Source organism: Prionailurus bengalensis, chromosome E3 (genome assembly GCF_016509475.1).
Source record: "Prionailurus bengalensis isolate Pbe53 chromosome E3, Fcat_Pben_1.1_paternal_pri, whole genome shotgun sequence".
NCBI classification, from domain to species: Eukaryota; Metazoa; Chordata; class Mammalia; order Carnivora; family Felidae; genus Prionailurus; species Prionailurus bengalensis.
In genome coordinates, this window is record NC_057357.1 from 11,450,891 (window position 1) to 11,463,174 (window position 12,284).

Consider the following 12,284-nt stretch of genomic DNA (forward strand, 5'->3'; position numbering starts at 1 on the left):
ATGGGTGGTCAGGGTTTCCTATCCAGGGTGGGTCCGTGTCAAATAGTCCCATGCTAATGGAGAAGGCAGACTTCTGATACCAAGCATTAAAAACCCCAGGAGAATGTGATTATTTTTTTACTTTTAAATGTTTATTTATTTTTAAGGAGAGAGAGAGCGCGAGAGAGAGAGAGCGGTGGAAGGGCAGAGAGAGAGAGGGAGACACAGAGGCTGAAGCAGGCTCCAGCTGTCAGCACAGAGCCTGCTGCGGGGCTTGAACTCATGAACTGCGAGATCATGACCTGAGCTGAAGTTGGCCCCTGAACCAACTGAGCCACCCAGGCGCCCCTGATCATTTTTTTTTAAAGACTGGTGAACACATTCAGACATTACCACTTGCTATTTAAAAGTAGTGGGGGCACCTGATGACTCTGTCGGTTAAGCGTCCGACTCTTGGTTTTGGCTCAGGTCATGCTCTCGCGCTTTTGTGACTTCAAGTCCCACATCGTGCTCTACGCAGGTAGCACAGAGCCTGCCTGGGATTCTCTCTCTCCCTCTCTCTCTCTGCCCCTTCCCCACTCAAGCTGTCTCTCTCAAAATAAATTAACCTAAAAAAAAAAAAAAAAAGCAGTCAACAAGGCTGTAAACCCAGTCTACATGAAAATGCATTTGTGCCTGGTGTAAGAGTTCACAGCTGGTCTAGATCCATCTCTTGACTGGCCAAGGCCCATTAGACTTGGCTTTTGTCTCTCAGGTATTCAGTAGGATGGAGTCATGCTATATGGATACTCATCTGCACACACCAGGATAAACGTTAAAAAGAGAAATATTTGAAAAAATCCAAAATAAATAACCTCCAAGGTTCTGCCACCTGTTGGCTTCTGTGCCCTTTGGTCTTAAGTGAGCACGATCCAAGAGCTGCGCATCAAGCTGAGCATACACATCTTGCTATGCTGAGTGTGATTCTGAACACAGTGAGCTGAGTGCAACTTAACAAAAGATTCCACCCCTAAACACAAGTCGTGGTGTTTTTTTTTTTTCCCATCTGCTGCACAACCCCCCCCCCCAAACCAGCAATTTGATCCTATGGAAAAACAACTCGAGGTGCTGAGATGGTATTCAGTGGCTCATCACCACGATCACAATGAACGCGGCACCTGTCCCCGAGGAGAGGGACCGACTGGCCAACAAAAAGGAACAAGTGTAAGGGCAACTGCCAAGGTGGTGAGCCAGGCCTTCGGAAAGACCATAAAAGTGTATCCGTGACTATAAGACAGAAATGTGAGGGGTACAGCCCCCAACAACAGTAGGCAGATTTAAAAAAAAAAAAAAAGAAAGAAAAGAAAAAAGAGTTGGCCTCCACACACCCTTCAAAGCACACACCATTCCATACGCTGTTCGTTGTCCCAGAAGGGCCAGCTTTCAATCTAGAGGCAATTCAAAGCTAGCTAAAGCTTGAGAAAGTGTTTTAGGATTTAAGAATTTTTATGTATGTATGTATGTATTTATTTATTTTTTAAATCCTTTTTTTTTTTTAATGTCTTTTTATTTCTGAGACAGAGAGAGACAGAGCATGAGCGGGGGAGGGGCAGAGAGAGAGGGAGACACAGAATCCGAAGCAGGCTCCAGGTTCTGAGCTGTCAGCACAGAGCCCGAGGCCGGGATCGAACTCACAAACCGTGAGATCATGACCTGAGCCGAAGTCGGTCACTCAACCGACCGAGCCACCCAGGCGCCCCAGGATTTAAGAGTTTTTAGGAACTGCCTCACCCTCAAAGAAGTTGGGAGTTGTTCAGGAAGCAGCAGTTTCAAAATTCCACACTGAAGTGTTAAATGCATAGAAGCGAGGGGCTACCTCCCAAACAAGTTTTTAATGGTGACAGGCATGATCTTGGCCAAATGAACTTTTTTTTTTTTTTTTTAGCCTTACCAACTAACTCACTTTCTAACACTTCCAAATGCTACTTCATGACATTTCACCCAGTGAATCCTTCCTTCACTGTCCTCAACATCCAGTGTCCTCAGGAAACCATCTAAGACTGCGGCCGCATAAAACGTACTCACCGGTGCTCACAGCGGCTGAATGTTTGTCCCTGGAAGGCTGACTGCTCCCATCAGCTCAATTGCAGACTTTCTCAAAATTTGGTTTGTTCCTTACATAGATGTCACTTTTACGTGCTACTGGGAATACGCAATTTAATAGTCCAGTATGTTAATGAAATACGAGCGCAAAAAGAAAACTTTTCATGAAAACGAAATGAACGCTTTGGAGAGACTCGACAAAGGAGAGTCACAATCGGGTTAGGCGGGGACAAAATGCCTGTAAAAACGTTGCAGGGGAAATCGTAAAAATGTGGAAATCTGCAATCGGACCGCTTCTGCAGGGATCTTTAAAGTCTCCCTCTATCTTAAAGAATCCCAGCATGGAAATTCTAGATTCGGCTGCCTTATGGGTGCGGTCTATTGCAAGAAAGATGGGGAACGCCAATCTGGAACGAAGAGTCAAAGGGAAGGTCTTGGACCTACATCAAAAGCCTGGCTGCTCGGAAAGTTTTCTTTCCAGCGACAAAGGCTGGAAAAAGCGCCGTGGTCGCCACCTACCGAGGAGGAGGGGGAGGGGGAGGATGGCCGGCGTGGTCCCCCCCATCTCCGCTGGGGGGTAAAAATCGCAAAATCACTCGGTCTTGTGCTTTACAGAACTGTCTAAGCCCTTGGGGCTCGAGTTTGGTAAACTTTGGAGTTTCGCTTAGGTGAACAGCAATGTCTCATCCTTTTCGAAATTCGAGAGCTCAAGTTGAGAGGCAAAAGAATTAGTCGCGGGGGGAGAGGTTTCGGTAACCTTTCTTCGCGGTTGACAGAACAAAACGGGCTACACGGCAGGTTTTCTGCTCTCACTCGGTGGCTTTCCCTCAACTTTCCTTCTAAATGTTGAGTGAGGGGGCGTGAGGAAAGCAAGCCTGGGGTGAGGGGCGGTAAATAAAAACAGGAGCGTCCCCTCCCGTCGCCCGTCCAAAGTTGGGGCAACAGTCTCTTTCGGACGCTTTTGAGGCAAGCTTTTCAAAACTAACAGAAGTTCTTTGTGTCCCGAAGGGTGGTGCAGCGCGGAGGAAGTCCCTTGGCGGAGCACCGAGAGCGGCAGGCCGGCTGGGGCTCCCCGGCCTCTGCCGAGTTCCGGCCTCGCAATCGGCAGGGAATCTGGGGTGCAAGAGTGGGTGCGAGTCCTGGACGGTGGCTGAGGCCGGCTGCATCCGGGCAGTGAGGGGGCGGGGGCTACCCCCGGCCTAGATTTGCGCCCCCGTGCCCCGGCTCCCCTCCCCCACCCAGGCGGCCGCGCAGGCCCCAGGTGCAGCCATGTTCTTGCTCCCACCACCCGCGCCTCCATTGACAGTCCTTGCCGGAGAGGGCCGGGCGCCGCGCTCGCCGCGTCCTCGGGTTCGGGGCTCGCCCGCGCGAGGCTTCCTGGGAGTCGTAGTCCACCGCCCCCGCCGTCGCGTTGGTGGGGACCGACCAGAAACTACAACTCCCGCTGGGCGGCGCTGCGGGTGCGCACGCGCAGCGCGCCTTCGAGGAACAAAAAAAAAAAAAAAAAAAAAAAAAAAGGAGGAGGAGGAGGGTGAGAGAGAAGCTCGGAGAGCAGAGAAAAGGGGCCACCGATCGCCCCCCCGCTTCCCCGCACGCGCTCTCTAGCTGAGGCCGCCCGCCTGCCGCGGTTACCCCGGCCTCTCCCTCGGTCCCCTGTGATCGGATCTAGGTGCTGAGCGAGGCCTTGCCGGGGCGGCCATGCGGCGGTGACAGGAGCTCGGCCGAGACGCCCGGGCCCCTCGCCCTCTCACCTCCTGCCCGCTCGCCAACTCGCCTCAGCCTGAAGCTGCTCCGCCGCGGCTGCAGCTCTCGCGCGGCCCACACTCGCTTCCCTTCTGCTCCCCCGGCCCCGGCGCTGCCTGGAGGCGGCTGCACTCGGGTGAGTCCCTGTCGCCTCATCCCCCGTCCCCCGCCCCGGTTGCCATCGCGAGTAGGGCCTTTATTTGAGACGCGCCCCCTCCGGGGCCTGCACACACTGGGGTCTGGGGGTCGTCGGCGGCAGTGTGGGGGTACCCGACCACCCCCCCCCCAACCACCCGGCCAGCCGGCGTGGGGGTGGGGCAGGAGCAGACGCGGTCGCGGGGGACGACAGTTGCACGCGCGCGCCTGGGTGCGCGTGGGGGAGGGGCGCGCGCGCTGGCGCTGCGTGGGGGGGCCTCACGCGTGAGGCCCGCGCGCGAGCGAGCCTGCGGGCTGCGCATGCCCGGCCGCTGATTGGCCATCTCGGGCGGTGCGGGTGCGCGCGCGGTGCCAGGCCCGAGCCGTGGGGTCGCGCTCGGCCTGGTGTCTCCGGGGCTCGTGCGCCCGGGCAGCAGACGCGCCGGATTGGCCGGCGGGCGGCCGGGGCGGCGCCGCCGCGCTGCCTGGTAACTGCGGCCGGCGGGCCGGCGGGCCCGGGAGCGCCGCCCCTCCCCGCCCCTGCCCCTCCCCGCCCCTGCCCGCGCCCAGGTGGAGCCCGGAGTGGGCTTTGTCCCGGGCCCGGCCGGCGCGCTGGCCCCGCGGGCCCGGTTCTTTGGGGGAAATAAACACAATGACCGGAAGGAAAACCTCAGCCTTCAGGCCATGAAAATAAGCCGTCTGGATCCCGCCAGCACCCAGACGGGGTTTCGGGGAGGGAAGAAGATAAAAAACTGTCCTCTTTCCCTTCTCTCTCCCTCCCTCCACTTTTATCCAAGTTTTGCCCTTTAATAAAGCAAGTTGGGTTTTGTTTTGTTTTGTTTTTTGCGGCTGAGAATGTTCAGAGGTCTACTTACACTGTTGGAGCAGTGCTCGCTCCTGCTGATGGGGTGGCTCCGTGCAGACTTCTCACCTCTCGCAGACAATGGCTTGATAGGCCATGCAGAAAAGTAGTCTTTGGGTGTTCAGGAAACAAAAGGGGGAAGTTAGTTTGCAAATGTGGGTGCATTAGAGTGCCCCGAGGAGGCCGAGCCTTCTCCCGAGACTAAGGCCTACGACTGTGACATTTACTCCTGCGACTGTGTGTTTTGTCAGTTCTTCAGCCCGAGTTCTGCCTGGCGCTTCTTTCCTTTTGCCTACTTGTTTGGACCTTGGCTCACACTTTTCGGCCGGAAGGACTTTTTCTTCCCTTCAGCTCTCCCTTCTTGCTTATAGGCATCACTTAAATCCGTCTCTTGCGTTGTTCGGTCAGAATTTGTTCGTACGGGGTCCCAATCAACTTGTTTGCCCCTAGGAGGGCATCTTTATTTTATTTACCCAAGGAGTGTGTTTGGTTGTCTTGTGTACTAGTCCGGAGGTAGGTAGGTAGGAGGGCTAGGGATTAAGCTTTTTCCGCCTTTGTCTCCCTCGAAGTGTACTCCCCGCCCAAGAGCCTTGTATACAGTAGTAAGAATAGCTAACATTTGAATGTTTCTTAAGTGCCCGGCATCGCTCTTAAGCGCTTAACGCGTATTTTCTTATTTAATCTTCAAAACAGCCCCGTAATTCCCCTGTGTAGATGAGGAGCAAGTCTGGAGAAGCGGAGTAGTTTACTCTTGATTACTCAGCAAGTCAACCTTGACTCCAAGATTTGAACCTAGGCAGTATGACTCGTAACCCCTAAGCCAGTGGCTTTCAAAGTCTGGAGCATCAGCAACCCCTGGAGGGCTTGTTAAAACACTTTGCCCGGCCGCACCCCAGACATTCCGATTCTGCAGGTCTGGGGTGGGGCCCGGGCGTTCGCCTTTCTAACTAGTTCCCAGGCCGCCCCACCGCGGCACTTTGAGAGCCATTCACCGCGGTGCAAAATTAAGTTGTAAGTGTGGGAAATGGATTCTAGATTCTCATTAAAGCTTTTTATTACTTTAAAACTGCGTCTTAAAGAACCAAAAATAATTCAGACTGCTTACTGTCGATTGCTTGGAAAGCTGATTGAGAGTTGAGAATTTTTGTTAGCTATGATTACGAAATTAAAAGTTTAATGAGTCTCCGGTTTTAAAAGGAGCCATGGATTTAAGTATAGGATAAAATTAGAAGACTAAATAATCTTAGCTTTTTTTCCCCCCCACTCAGTCATTTATCAATTTATTTATGGCACTGGCATTTATTATCTTCTCCCAGAGATGGCTGAGGCATCCCATCTCCACCACAGAGTCTAAAGTCTGGGAGCCAGAAAGGAGTGTGATAGGCCTGAACTTGACATTTAGATGGGGGAGGTGCTGAGCACCTGTAACCCAGAATCTCCCCCCACCCCACTCCTTCCAGGCCCCGGGTACCTCCAGTGATTTGGTTTACTTTTTTTTTTTTTTTTTTTGTAAGCTCCATGCCCAACCTGGGGCTTGAACTGAGGACCTCGAGATCAAGAGTCACTTGCTCCACTAACTGAGCAGCCTGGCATGCCAATTTGGTTCCCTTTTAATAATGACTGCAAAGACTGTCCTTAAAATATAGGTTTCTGGCGTTTTCTTGGAGCACAAGTCTTGAAGATGTTTCCTTTATTATAATGGATTTCCTTTTGGAAGAAAGTAACTCAAATTAGGTAGAAGGAATGGGATTGGTTTACAGTTATGTTCTGTCATTTTTGATGATCCGTAGATTGCTCGTGTGTTCCAAAACAAAATAGAAAAGGCCATGGCCCTTCTCCAGGTTGTTATTAGAGAGCTGTAAATAAAACACTGACAAATCACTAAACACTTAACCTTTCCTGTTATTATTGCTGACTAGCTTGTACATTGCATTCCACACCTAATTCAGTTCTACCGTGGTTTCATTCTTCTTTGAAAACATGAGTGTAAATATTGCAGTTCTCCTCATAACTGCTGTGGTATCATTAACATGAAATTGTTTTAACCACTAGCTGAAACAGATGCTGATCGAGTGATTTTTAGGTATGTCTAAGGGAAAGTATTTTGTGAAGAGTTGTTTGAGAAGTAATATTCTGAGAACAGCATTTCACTTTTTAGAAGTACATTAGAAGACAATTTACCCTAAAGAGAATGGCCAAGAATTTTATCACTAGCAATCTCCTAATCACCGGTAGCACTTTTCTTTAAAAGTTGTATACTTTCATTCCGGTTAAGCTTATTCATTGTTACTAACTGAAAGAAAATGGGAAATGCAATCAATCAGTTGGTTATAATTGTAGAGTTGAGATTCCTTGTAATCAATGCTGTTAAAATAACAACACGCAGTATATTCACTTAACCAGTATGTAGCCTGAGAGACCTGTCTGGGAAATACAGTTAAGAAGTCATATGTACACTGGAAAAATGATGCGGCTAAATCATCATGAGTGCTGAAGGTAGTATCTTGATACTCAAGTTTCCATTTTTTCTCATTTGCCCTGTACTATTTTCTTCTCTCTTGTCTGTAGTTTGCTGGAACTCTCCCACTGCAGTTTTCCTGTTTTTGTTTTCTTTCTTTCTCTTTGTTTCTACAGTCCTTGCCTTCCTACCCCTGGCTTGTTTCTGTTTTCTTGCTGGCACTGCTTTTTTTCCACTTTGGCCTAGTGGGAAAGTAAGAGAAAGTTCTAGATAGTCAGGAATTTTCAGAGTTGATGGGAGAATTGACTCATTGTACCTTGGTTGTAACTTGGTTGAAAACTGTAGAGGATTTTTAAAGAATTAGTCTGTTTACAATGTAACTTGAGAAACGAAATGAATTTATAAATTGCAAGAGATGAAGGATGATGGCTCAGTGTGACTATAGACACAGGTTCCGAAATCAGACTGCCTGGATTCAACTCCTGGCTTGTGCTACTTCTGATTATTACCTTGAGCAATTCACTTCACATTTTTGTGCTTCAGTTTCCCTCTTTTAAGAAATAGGAAAGATAATGATAGAACCTGTTTCTCTTGTAGATTGTTGGGAAGATTGAGGGAGGTAAAACTGCTTGGCATTGTATCTGGCCAACAGTAAGCATTCAGTAAATATTAGCAATAAAAGCACCATGTTTGATACTTTTGAGAAATTGAAAAGTTTTTTAAGTTTATTTTTTATTTTGAGAGAGAGTGCGAGAGAACATGTGCAAACAAACGAGCAGGGTAGGGACAGAGAGAGGGAGAGAATCCCCAGCAGGCTCCAAGAGCTCACTCTAGGCCGGACTCGATCCCACCAGTTGTGAGATCGTGACCTGAGCCAAAATCCAGAGTTGGATGCTTAACTGACTGAGCCACCCAGGCACCCCAAGAGAAATGGAATTTTCTAAGGAAATAAAGGGGCACCTGGGTGGCTCAATCGGTTAAGCGTCCAACTTCTGCTCAGGTCGTGATCTCACGGTCCCTGAGTTTGAGCCCCACATTGGGCTCTGTGCTGACAGTTCAGAGCCTGGAGCCTCCTTTGGATTCTGTGTCTCCCTCTCTCTCTGACCCTCTCCTGCTCACGTTCTGCCTCCCTCTCATATAAATAAACATTAAAAAAATTTTTAAAAAGAAAATAAAAATTGTCCCAGTAATACTGACTACAAGATTTATCTTCCCAAATTGGAGAATAGAAGCTCTGGAAAGGCAAGGACTTCTTGGGATTTTCCCCTGGGACTGTTGTTTTGTTTTTGTGGGATGGCAAAGGAAATTGTGTGTTTTTTTTTCCCCCTTAAAGTACTGTATGATTATATTACAGTATAATTCTACAAGCAGAGAGTATTGAAGAGTTTGGTCTTATTTAGGGTATCTAGTTAAAATGAGCCCAGAATCTGTAAATTTGTATTATGGAGACTAAACATGTCTACCCTGTGAATACTGAATTTGAATTGAAAAATAACCTTCTAGAATTGCTTACTTAACACGTAAGTTCACCGCACCCATTTACTGTCTTTAGCCCTTATAAGTTTTAGAGGTAGTGCCTTCTTTTCCTGCTGGTGATGTTGGTGTATTTGAGATAGAAAACTAGTAAAGGAACTGAAAGGTATTTGTAATTTCTTTTTTTTTTTTTTTTTTTTTTTTTTAAGTTTATTTATTTTTGAGACAGAGAGAGACAGAGCATGAAGGGGGGAGGGTCAGAGAGGGAGACACAGAATCGGAAGCAGGCTCCAGGCTCTGAGCCATCAGCCCAGAGCCCGATGCGGGGCTCGAACTCACGGACCGCGAGATCGTGACCTGAGCTGAAGTCGGACGCTTAACCGACTGAGCCACCCAGGTGCCCCTGTAATTTCTTGCCTTTACAGGGCAGTTAAAGGAGGTAAGAAAAGCTTAGCTATCCTATTTGTGTCCAGGCCCCAGACACTTAAATTATTTCATTGATAATTTGACAGAGAAGGATGACAGCATGTATTATGCCCACTTTGCTTATTATTATTATTATTATTATTATTACTTTTAATGGTTATTTATTTTGAGAGCAAGAGTGAGTGGGGGAGGGGCAGAGAGAAGGGAAGAGAAACGCGAGCAGGCTTCTTCTAGCTATCAGTGCAGAGCCCAACTCCGGGCTCGATCTCCCTGTGCCCGCTTTGTAAGTAAGGAAATAGAAATTAACCCTAGTTCTGGAATTCATTTGAAAATTGTCTGAACAGTTACAAGGAAATCCGTTAGCTTCACTTCTTCCTCCTGCTTTTTCTTTTTTTTTTTTTTTAAACATTTTTTATTCTTTGGCATTAATTACATTCACAATGTTGTACCGTCATCACCACTATCTCTAACATTTTGCTTGTCACCCCAAATAGAAACTCTGTACCCATTAAGTAATAACTCACCATTTATCCTCTCTCCCAGTCTCTGGGAACCTCAAACATACTTTTTGTGTCTGAATTTGCCTATTTTATTCTTTTACTTGTTCACTTCTAAGTAGGCCCTATGCCCAGCATGGGGCTTGAACTCTCGACCCCTAGTTAAGAGTCTTGCTCTACTGACTGAGCCAGTCAGGTGCCCCTTGCCTGTTTTACATATCTCTTGTAAGTGGAATCATAGAACATTTGTCATTTTGTATCTGGTTTATTTCATGTAGCAAAGTGTTTTCAGGGTTCATCTGTGTTGTAGCAGGTGTCAGATCTTTATTTCTTTTTATGGCTGAATAATGTTTCATTATATAATACGCCACATTTTATGTATACATTCATCTGTTGATGGACATTTAGATTGTTTCTAACTTTTGGCTGTTATGAATATGCAGCTATGGACATTGGTTCCCCAGTACATTTTGACTCCTGTTTTCAAATCTTTTGTATATAAATACTTAAGAGTGGAATTGCTGGGTCATTGTTTTTCTTGTCGATGCTTTTTTTTTTTTGGAGAAGGATGGATCTGAACAGATCTCCCAATAGTATCGAATAAATGCGTTTATGTAAAATGCATTTGCTCCCTTTGTAAAGAATAAATTTGGGACTACCATTTCTAACATGAGCACCTCTTTCTTTCAAGTGGTTCCTTACAGTGATCTTAAAAAAGAGTTGTGAAATATACATACACCACAGAACTTGACCGTTTTTTCATTTATATTGCTTATTTATTTTTATTGTCCCTGTTTTATTTAAGTTTATTTATTTTAGAGAGAGAATGAGAGAGAGCAAGTGGGGGAGGGGCAGAGAGCGAGAGAGGGAGAGAGAATCCCAATCAGGTTCTGTGCTGCCAGCGCAGAGTGCGACATGGGGCTCTAGCTCAGGAACCATGAGATCATGACCTGAGCTGAAATCAAGAGTGGGATGCTTAACCCACCGAGCCACCCACATGCCCTATATTGCTTATTTATTTGTAGTGTATTATTTATTATGATAGCTACATAATGTTTTCAATAAAGGTACTACAGAGAAATCACATCAGTAATCATTTTAACCATTTTTATTTTTATTAAACTTTTTTAAGTAGGCTCCATGTCCAAAGTGGGACTCAAACTTATGACCCTGAGATCAAGAGTCACATGCTGTACCAAGTGAAGGAGCCAGGCACCCATGTTTTGAAGAAAAATTTTTAATGTTTATTTGATATTTTATTTGATATTTTATTTTATTTGATAAAGAGAGACAGACAGACTAGAGCATGAACAGGGGAGGGGCAGGGAGAGGCAGACAGAATCTCAAACAGGCTTCAGTCTCTTAGCTGTCAGCACAGAGCCCGATGGGGGGCTTGAACTCACAGACCGTTGGATGCTTAACGGACTGAGCCACCCAGGCTCCCCAGCATCCCATTCTAACCATTTTTAAACGTACAGTGGAGACAATCACTTTTTACGACTATCACATCTCCAGGACGCTTTCATCTTCTTAGCCTGAATCTGCCCATTAAATTTTTTTTTTTTAACGTTTATTCATTTTTGAGACAGAGAGAAACAGAGCATGAATGGGGGAAGGTCAGAGAGAGAGGGAGACACAGAATCCGAAACAGGCTCCAGGCTCCGAGCTGTCAGCACAGAGCCCGACGCGGGGCTCGAACTCACGGACCGCGAGATCGTGACCTGAGCCGAAGTCGGACGCCCAACCGACTGAGCCACCCAGGCGCCCCTGAATCTGCCCATTAAATAATAATCCCCATTTTCCGCCTCACCCCACCCCCTTGAACCCACCGCTCTGCTTTCTGTGGGTGATTTTGAGGATTTTAGGGACTTCATCTAGGTGGAGTCATACAGTATTTGTCTTTTTCTGTTTTTCTTCACTTAGCATAATGTCTTCAAGGTTCGTCCATGTTGAAGGGCGTGTCAGGATTTACTTCCTTTTTAAATCCTTACAGTGGCTTTTGGATTTTTGAAGTTTTTGTTTTTATGGTATGGCAAAGAAACTACTGTGCGTGAATATGTCATAGTATAGTTGTAGAAGTAGGGAGTAGTGAAGAGCTTGATGCAATTTAGGGTATTTGGTGAAAATGAGCCCTGGTTAGAACCTGTGAAGATGTCTGATTGTATGGGTCTCATACTTTTGAGAATAGCTGTGTGAGTTTTGATTCTGTTTGCACACATAGTCCTTAGCTCAGTGGTTTTTTTATAGTAAGTTAAAAATTATTTTCTGATTCTGTATTTTTGTCGTCTTGTTTGCTTCTGCAGAGCTTTTAGAATAATTTTTCTTGGGTGTGTTGGGAAACAGTGCGGTAGTCACTTAACTAGATATTCACTTTCTGAGTCTACTTATTTCATAATTTTCTTTATTTATAGCCTTATCTTAGGAAAAACAGTTTTCTTATACTAGCAAAATGAGTGAGCTATTCACTATTCATCTGCTGTATTTTAAGCTTTGGAAAAGAAGAGATCCCTTATTGCTTTTGGAACAGTACTTATTTATTCACTTACCCAACATATTGAGGGCCTTCTGGGTGTGTAAGCTATTCTGTGAAGCCGCAGGACAATCTATTTCTTGGAAAATACTGGTCTAG

General features: G+C 46.6%; 1 protein-coding gene across 7 annotated transcripts in view; it reads left to right on the top strand.

Annotated features, from left to right (window-relative positions):
• Positions 1-1,012: 1,012 nt before the first annotated feature.
• The window catches only part of GTF2I (general transcription factor IIi), a 111,696-nt gene continuing 100,424 nt past the window's right edge, over positions 1,013-12,284 (top strand). For all 7 annotated transcript variants that reach the window (XM_043561356.1, XM_043561360.1, XM_043561358.1 and 4 more), the window contains exon 1: positions 1,013-3,940. The gene's annotated coding sequence lies outside the window, so the exon portion shown is untranslated. The remainder of the gene's footprint in view (positions 3,941-12,284) is intronic.